Source organism: Mus musculus, chromosome 2, assembly GCF_000001635.26.
Source record: "Mus musculus strain C57BL/6J chromosome 2, GRCm38.p6 C57BL/6J".
Lineage (NCBI taxonomy): Eukaryota > Metazoa > Chordata > Mammalia > Rodentia > Muridae > Mus > Mus musculus.
In genome coordinates, this window is record NC_000068.7 from 166,192,706 (window position 1) to 166,202,013 (window position 9,308).

The following is a 9,308-nucleotide window of genomic DNA, read 5'->3' on the forward strand; positions in this document are numbered from 1 at the left end:
GGCGGAAGAGCCCAGGAATTGCCCTGAGCACAACCCTAGTTCAGGTGTCTCCAAAACTGGTCCTTCTGGTTGGATCAGGAGAAGGAACCTGACAGACATGAGTCTGTCATGTTATCTTTGTTCCTTCCTCTGCTGCAGAGGCTTTGGAAGTGGCCCCAGTGTCTAAGGCTCCGAGGACTGAGGCTTCTAAGTGCTCTCCCCATCCCTGAAGCCAAGGGTTCCTTCCTGTTCCCCAACTCTAGAGCCCACAGGGCAGCTGCCTTTCAACAGAGCTCTGTTGAAGGTGAGATAGTCCCTGTCAGTTGCCCAGGTAGGATAAGTAGGGAACCAAGCCCTGTGGCTTGCCAGATGGCCACAGTATCCCTGACTAGATCCAGGCCTGGAATTTTTGTCAGGGTAGCTGCAGATGGAGGCTGGGAACCCATTCCTGCTGTCCCTGGGTGCCAGTCAGAACCTTGGCATGGGTGCTGTCCATCAGGACTCACTGTTGTTACAGGACCTTTGCCTGTGTGGCTACATCTGTGAGGTGTGTGTGTGTGTGTGTGTGTGTGTGTATGTGTGATTACTGTGGTATTGGCACACAGATGAAAATCAATTAATGACATGACCCTGAGACCTTGTTCCTGTCATGTGACAGACTGAATCATATTGTTTGCGTCATATTGTCAAATGGGTAGCAAGTCAGGAGATCTCTCTCTCTCTTCTCTCTTCTTTCTTTTCTTTTCTCTTCTCTTCTCTTCTCTTCTCTTCTCTTCTCTTCTCTTCTCTTCTCTTCTCTTCTCTCTCTCTCTCTCTCTCTCTCTTCTCTTTCTCTGTCTCTCTCTCTCTCTCTCCCCCTCTCCATCTATCTGTCTTTCTCTCATGCAATAGATGTTTATGCACTCCACCTTTTGCACCTGTTCTTATCACTTTGGGATTTTTTATTTTTAATTATGTACATTCCTGTGTATCTATGTGTATGTGCACAAGAGTGTAGTTGCTGCAGAGGCCAGAAGAGGGTGCTAGATCCTCCTGGAGCTGGAGTTCCAGACAGTTGTGAGCTGCCAGGTATTTGTGCTGGGAACTGAACTTGGTTCCTTTGCAAGGTCAGTACACGCTCCTAACTGCTGGGCCATCTCTCTAGCCCCTGCTCCGGCATTCTTTAATGTTTTCTGACCTTTTTTTTTTCATACTAATAAGCCGGGGGAAACTGAATCAGATGACTCAGCTAGGGAACAGATGGTGACTTTGACTCTTTGTCCCTCCTACTGAGACAGGTGGGGACCATTTTAAGTGGACAATAGATAAATAAATTCCAGGGCCTTCATGTGTTGCCCACTAAAGCATGCTTTCAATAACTTTGTCAAAACAAAACCAACCAACCAACCAAACAAACAAACAAAAAACCAAAACAGAGAGCATCATGGGACAGAATGTTTACTGTGAGTCTAGTCCAACTAAAGCAAGCCCCAACTGCTACATTTCAATATGCTGTGCACGTGATTAGCAAAGATCGCGGGATTGCTACTGAGCAAAAACCTAAATAAGCCCTCACTTTACCCCTGCTTAGCTAACGCAAGCCTCACCTGTCTCAGAGGTCACACGGAACAGCAGGGTAGCGGCCATGCAGATGGCGCCTCTGACGTGAGGGTCAGAATGCTTGCCTGGTTACCTTGCAGACACCCGAAGGTCACTATTGCTTAAAGTGCCAGAGCTGTAAGATCTGATGGGCAACTGAAATGGGATGAACAGCCCAGGCATCTCTACCTTTAAGCCATCACTGCTGCCTTTGGCACTTGAACCTTTGAATCGGACTCTGCTCTGTTCTACGCAGAGAAACATTTTGTTGAGGACAGCAACCAAAGTGGGCGTGGCCTGCCTCCTGCGGGGAGCACAAAGGTGGGTTTTTGTTTTTATGTATCAACTCTGTTCTCTTTGTCTCCACAGCTCCAGCACCCGTTTAAGTCCTCAGTTTTACCGTAAGGACCCAGATTCATCTACAGGGCCAGAGTGTGACCTCAAGAGGGTGGTGTCAGCTCAAAGGCCACTCAGCTGCTCTCAGGTTAAACTCGATCCCAATCAGCAGACAACAAAGACTGACTAGGGGTGGGGTGGGGGTGGGATGGTGGGGGGTGGGGAAGGTGATGGTGGTGGAGGGTGGTGTCAGCACGGAGAGTGTTTGTCTGCACAGAGCTGGGTGAGGTGTCTGCACTGGAGAAGCTTTTAAAAACTGTGCTGTGATTGGCAGACAATCACCAAACCTTAACCAAACCCAGAAAAAAAAAGTCAAAAGCCTTCCATTTGGGGCTACAGAGATGGTTCCGCCTTAAGGATTCATTCTGCTGTCCCCAAAGTTGGAAGATTTTGTTGGGGACCCCTGCATCTGATTTCTTTATATTTACCCCCAGCTGTCTTTGCTGGAATGGAAAGAGATCTTGTTGTAAGAGGAGCGTTGGATGAACCAGCCCCAACCCAGGGTCTAGAGTTTGAGGAGTGACAAGGGCAGATCTCTAAGGAAGCGAAACTCCTCTGAGACCCGACAGGGAACCAGCTTCCTCGAGGAACCTGAGTGAAAGGTCAGATTGGGGGAACATCTCAGGGAGGGACCAGCATGTGCAAAGGTCCTGGGGTGTTGTAGAGCCTGCTCTGTCGAAGGAAGGAAGAGGCTAAAAGTGCCATGGTGGAGTATGGTAGGAGGTGGGTCCTGCTCTAAAGGCTCGGATGCAGGGCATTAGGATGTGTGGGGACACAGGGGCTGCTGAAGGGGTCTCTGGGGTCTGGACTAGGGATTTATTTCTAGCTGTATGCTTCTGTGGGGACTCAGAGATACTTAGCTTGTCTCTGCAAATGACTTTCTGGTCACTGTTGTGTCCCTGCGTGATGCTGAAAATATTAAAGTTGTTGGGGGAGGGGAGAAAAACAGACCTTCGGGCTACAACTGTACATCTAGGAGAGTTAACTATTTCCTTATGTAACACAAGTAACTCCGGAGTCCAAATCAGGGTGGGTGTGGTGAGGGGTGGGGGAGGGGTAGGAGGGATTACCCAAAGTGCAAGTAAATCAGCAACAGGGACACTGAATCATTAAGGGGTGACAAGTGGTGGCTGAATTTCAAGAAGGCTCATTCTTCAGCCTGTCACCTTCCCTGGGCTACATGGCAAGACCTGCTGAAGATTCCCTTAATTAAAGTTTATGTCTATATATTTGGCCTTCGTTCTTACAAACTCAGTGATGTTGTATCCGAACAATGCTTTTCTGCTCAAAAGAGCTGGATTTTTACCGCCTCCCCCCTCCCACACCAGGAGGACCTGTCACCTGAGCCTCCTCAGGTCATCCATCGTCCTCGAAGGATCCATCCTGAGGCATCAACTGAAAATTATGGCTCCTGAGAAAGAATAAAGCACACTGTTCACTGCCAGGATGAGTGTCCCTGTGGCAGCATCTAGAGCTTGCCTGTTGCTCCTGCTAACGACCTCTGTCCCCCGTGTGGCCCTTTCTTTCTGTCACTTCTGTAGCTGTACTGTTGACAACTCTTCTCTAGGTGTCTCTGAAGCCCTGAAAGGCCTCTCAGCTTGGCATGGCCCCCCGCCCCGCCCCAGCTCGCTCTCTTGATGCCCATGTGTGTGACTTGACAGCATTCCTGCCTTGCTGGCCCACTGCCCCACTCCAAGGAAGGACGCTCTCAAGGTCCAGGTCCCTGGCAGGTAAACAGCAAAGTTTCAGATTCACAGACATCCTCTCCCTCCTGCACCAACTGCCCACCAGGAAAGTGGGAGCTTGGCGCTGCTTGCAAAGGACTAGGTGATGTATGAGCCTGTCTGCGGGCGCCAGGTCCTGATCTGTGTCCCTGTGAATAAGAAGCCACTTAAGAGTGTCAGGCAATCAGGGACTGCCCCTCCTCCTGCCTTCGACCTTGCCTCAGCTTTTGTGGAGTCTGTGGGGTGATGTGATAGAGGCTGTGTAGTCAGATCAGCACCACAGAGGGAGAACATGGAGATGGTGTGGTCTCTCCTCCCCAACAGCGTATTCTGTGTTGCTAGTGTGAGTGCTGCCCAGGGACCCACGAGATCAGTGTTGACCAATAGAACTGGGTGAAGGACGTGGGAATTTGGGTCAGAGACTTCTATCAGAAGATGAAAGTCATCCAGGCAGAGCCTACTGATTCTGTCCCACACAATCCACTCTGCCCTCAGTGAATGAGCATCAAGTCGATGGTGAATGTGGCATTGACCTATACCTGCTTTGAGCATGGGTCTGTCTCCTGCCCTGTGCCCCAGTGTTAAACACACCATCCTGGTGACAGTGTTATGTCCCTGTAGGAGAACATGGATGCTGGCACATCTGAGATTTACCCCGGGGAGAGCAGAGCCTCGCATGAGACATGAGTGCAGTCAGCATCCAGGCTTTGCAGGGCACACCACATCCCAGGACACCACACGTGAGGGTAGCCAAGGGAGGCCACTGTTGCTAGCTTCTCTTGCCTCCTGTCCCTAACCAGCTTGGTCACTTTCCAGAGTCATTTCCCCTGGCCTCCAGGTTGGGACATCTGGCAGGATCCAGGAATCCTGACGTCACACTCACAATTTAACTGTCCACATGTTTTCTTTCTGTGTAGAACAGGAAACAGTGAGACAGTGTCCAGGCAATTTCGTCCCAGATGTGTGACATACAGGATCTTAGATAGCTGCGAGCTGACAGGCCTTTCTACACAAAAGCCCTCACAGTCCTTCCCGATTGCTTTGATAGGCTCTGGGCAGGACTCGGAGGTTGAGGTCTGCAGCACTGGGTGATGGGGTATACCTTGAGACATGCAAAGTCCCAAAGCACGAACAGGCTACCTAGAAAGTTCTTCAGGTGAAATGGAGACAATAGCTCCTGGAACTAAGCCCTTCGCACCTACCATTCTGAAACCCAAGAATGGTTCCCTGGTTGATAAAGGCTGCAGTATGTCTCCCAGAGCCTCTCTTCACGCTCACCATGGGCTTGTTTCCCCAGGGCGGCTGGGCAGTGGGTAGCACAGTGTTTGCTGGGTATTGCAGAGCAAGGAAGGGTGTGAATGGCCTTGAGAAAGCCCTTCGCAATCCAGGGCCCTACAGGCCTGCAGGGGAGAGACCCAGCAGAGAATAGGAATCTGATGGGTGAGACCATTTTCCTTAAGCAAGGCTGGCAGGACTGTGTGCGTGCGTGCGTGTGTGTGTGTGTGTGTGTGTGTGTGTGTGTGTGTGTGTAACATGCTAATCAATACTATCTTTTGAAGAGAGGAAAGGAGGTTGGTTCCTGACAGAGTTGTGAGGAGGATGGAGAGGAGAAGACCCTGGCGCAGACCCCCACCTGGCCCCACCTCCTGCGAGGGTATCACTGTTGGTTCACTCTGACTCTGTATTCACCTGACGTGCTGAGGAGCCTGGGCAGGCTCTCGTGATCACACCCGCTCTGCTGGGCTGGCCCTTGTACCAGCAAGGAGGCCCAGGAGGCTCCAGTGCTTCTGCTCCTGCTCTGTTCACCCCTCCCCCGTGCCTGGTGTTCACACAGGCTCCCAGTGGCCTGGGACTGATGTCTTCTTACTTACCAACAGTGTCAGGGCAACATCAGTGGAATGAGAACCCTGCTGAGCACATGGGGCAGCTGTTTCCGTGGGACCTGCTGTCCTGACCTGGGAGTGCCATGCTGGGGACATGCTGAGGACCACAGGTGATTTGATGAAGGTAGTACTGTGTACCTTGCAAACACACCTCCAGTTAGTTACTCTCAGACGCTGCAGATTTTCAATTTTCTAGTAAAAGGATTTCATCATAAAAGAGCTAGCCCCAGAAGTACCACCTTGTGACCTTTCAGATAGAATTTAGAGGGTTTAGAGATGGCCCCAGGGAACTGCCTTTTCTGTACAAAGATCCAGCTGTGTCCTGCCTCTCCACTCTAGAGGCAGCTGAGCATTCAAAGATCTCTGTGAGGCAGAGATGGGACCGTCCCCCCAAGCCCCCATCACGATCTACTTCTTATTGATGAAGCTGACGATTTCTCTCTGTTTCTCCCTCTACATGTAGGAGGTGCAGGAGTGGCCTCCAGGGGCACAGCCCACCTCCACTGACCCCCTGGCTCCCTGAGGCAGAGACACGGGTGCAGAGCTGGCCTATCACATGCTCTTTCCTGGTACCCTGAGTTTTTGGGTGAATGAAGAAAAGGAGGGAGGAGAGAGAGGGTGGTGACTCCTCCAGGGGACATGCCCCAGGATCTGAGCTTAGGGTGGAGCTGCTACGCCCTGGCCACCATGGCTTCTGGTTTTCCAACCTGGTCTCCCCACCCTGTGAAGAGCCCACTATCACACATTGTCCTGGCGGCTGAGGACCTTGGCTGTACCTCAGCCCGTTTGTTGGCCAGTGAGAATGTTTCTGGACACCCTACACTCCTTTTCTGGACAACCGTAGGATGTGTGGACAGGATGACTGTGGGCCCCAGGCCCCTTCTCCATACAGAAAGAGGGCACACAGAGCCAGCTATGGCGAGTCATGCAGCATGAGCCTAGAGTGTGTGAGCTCTGGGTTCCCACAATACGGAGGCAGGACAGGGATGCAGATAAAAGGGGCCCATGAACTAGCTTTTCCAGACCAGACCAAATCTTTAATTTTCTTAGTCCCGATTTTCAACTTTAAAGTCATGACTCTAGGAACTGGAGAGGTGGCTCAGTGGTTAAGAGCACTTGCTGTTCTCCCAGAGGACCAGGGTTCGATTCCCAAATGCCCACATAATGGCTCACAACTATCTGTGAGTCCTGTTCTAGGGGACCTGACTCCCTCTTCTGAGCTCCTCCAGCAGCACACATGCGTGTGGTGCACAGACGCACATGCAGGCAAAATACCAATACACATATAAAAATAAAAGATAGAAAGCATTTAAAAACCAGGACTGCTATTTTGCTTCATTTAAATTTGAGATAAGTTAATATAAAATTCACTCTGTAAAAGAAGAAGTTAATTGAAGTTATTGACTTTTGTTTTTAAAGATAGGATCTCACTATATAGCTCTGGCTGTCCTGGACCTTACTATGTAGACCAGGTTAGCCTCTAACTCGTAGCTATCTGTCTGCCTTTTGAGTGCTGGGATTAAAGGCAAGCAGCACCACGCTCAGCACTGAGTGGTCTTTAACATTTGCAAGGTTTACATTCAATGTCGATTTTCTAGTGGCAGAACACATGTCACCATGTGCCCATAGGCACTGCTCACGCTCACCCAGGTGTCCTATGGGATCACTGACTTATTTCCAGTTCCCATGGACATGGCTATTTGAGACATGTCATAGACACAGAAGCATGTGACCATGTGCTGGCCTTTTTCACTTGGCGTGAGGTTCTCCAGAGTGTGACCCAGTCTTTCACCTCTTTTGCGTTAAGTGAAGGGCATCTCTCTCTCTCTCTTCACCTCTTTTGCGTTAAGTGAAGGGCATCTCTCTCTCTCTCTTCTCTCTCTCTCTCTCTCTCTCTCTCTCGTTTTAGTTTTAAGTGAGGAATACAAGCAAACATCCCGAGTGCCCCATCCCCACCCTAACTGTCATCAGCTTGGGAGTCAGGGGCCCTGAGCTCAGTGGAACAGAGTCAACCCCAGGCCCTTTGCACAGACCACTTGGAGATCTGCAACTGGGATATGAGAGCCCGAGTTGGCTGTCACCACCAACGCCATCCAGTGGGGTCCTGGGTGGAATCTCTAAACTGAACTTCATTTTCAGAGCATCATAAATAATAAAGCTGCTGTATGGATAATATGAGCTAAATAAATGCAAAATGATCCGGTGGAAAGGAAGCAGATACAAATGGCCCCCAGAAGGGCTTCATTAGGAGAGCTTAGGGCATCATGGCCACAGACGGTCATGGAGAGGAGGAGCAACCCTTCAGGTCTGGAAAGGAGCCTCATTAGGAGAGATGACCAACCCTGATACCATAATGAAGCCCTGCTGCTCAGAGAAGCAAAAGGAATCGCTTATTTGCTATCTATCTATCTATCTATCTATCTATCTATCTATCTGATCTGAGGAGAAAGTCCCACGCCATATGACAGCCTTGACACCAGGAGTCACAAAGCAGGAAGTCACTAAAAAAGTGTAATTCAAGGTTGTCTTTGGCCTGGGTCTGGAGGTGAGGATAGGGGTGGGGAGCAGCCAGTCTTGAATCGAAAGAGGAAGGGAGACCGCAAGGCCATAGCAAGCTCTGTCCAGAGAGAGCTCAGGGGACAGGGGATGGTAGGAGAGCCAGTGCGTGTGTCCTGATGTCTGTGTACCTCAGCCCATCTGTTGGCCAGAGAGAAGCTTCTGGACACCCTACACTCCTTTCCTTGACAATCGCCGAGTGTGTGTGCAGAGCCCGTGATCTGAGAAGGCAGAGAAGGAACACTATCGTCTGCCTTATGTCTTTCTGGCCAGCAGGTCATATAAGAAGCGGGAACAAACACAAGCGATCCTTCTAGAATTCTGTCTCGACCTTCTGATCGGGGGGCCAGCCTCGTCTCTGAGACTCATGGCGCTGGTGATCTTTCCTATGGCTCCCTCCACAGATCTGATTTATAGCCTTTCTGGTTTTACATTTTCCCAGGGCCACTGAGCCCCTTGCTTCTCCTGGCCATGTGCCACCTGGGCCAGAGGCTAACTCAGAACTAACACACGGTTGCAGGTGTGTGCCGGCTACTTGTAGATTCTTCTCTGCAACGTGAAGTTCAAATGTGTCCTCATAACTGACTATAAAAGGGGCTCCACCTGTCGTCTCGGATTAATCCTTCCATTTGAAGATAATAGTTCTGGGGACTGAGGTCAAGGAACTGGAAGGAGAGGGTGACAACTGGCTTGCCCTTGTCACAGAAGCCCATGGTGCAACTCTTGTGACACTGGGTCCTTCTTGGGGGACCTGGGGAAGTCCCCTGTCCTCCTTACATGGACCAGTTAGAGTCAGGCTTTCTGTCACCTGGGACAAGTCTGATGCTGGCTCTGTGCTGTCTCCCACCTGGCCCCAATGTTTGTCACCACACTGCTGTAGGCTGGTGCTCTGGTGTCAGGAGCCCCTATCCCCGCAGTGTTGCTTTTGAAGGTTGAGTGGCTAGGAGGCAAAGATGGAGGTGCTCACGGTGCCCTCTCAGCGAGCATCATTCTGTTGTAGCTGGACTTTCAGGTTTAGGTCAAATATTCTTATCTAGCGCATCAGACCCGGAAAGAGATGTACTCAGAGAACAATGCCCTGTCTGGGACTCTGCACAGGGACCTGTAGTTCTGTGGGAACAGGACAGAGGATGGGGGTGAGAAGCAATGAAATCACACGACGAATTCCAGGAATCAGACTCTGGAGACCAGC

At 50.6% G+C, this 9,308-nt stretch overlaps 1 long non-coding RNA gene across 8 annotated transcripts; it reads left to right on the top strand.

The window, feature by feature from the left end:
• Positions 1-1,717: 1,717 nt before the first annotated feature.
• Positions 1,718-8,713, top strand: Gm30536. 8 transcript variants are annotated; one of them, XR_866955.3, is made up of 6 exons: positions 1,718-2,041; positions 2,388-2,555; positions 3,282-3,683; positions 5,237-5,670; positions 6,024-6,129; positions 8,390-8,713. It is a non-coding gene; the product is annotated as a predicted gene, 30536 (long non-coding RNA). The 8 variants fall into 8 exon arrangements; XR_866954.3 differs by lacking the exon at positions 8,390-8,713 and adding an exon at positions 7,470-7,787; XR_866959.3 differs by lacking the exon at positions 8,390-8,713 and having other exon boundaries at positions 5,237-5,331; positions 5,555-5,670; positions 6,024-6,713.
• Positions 8,714-9,308: the final 595 nt, after the last annotated feature.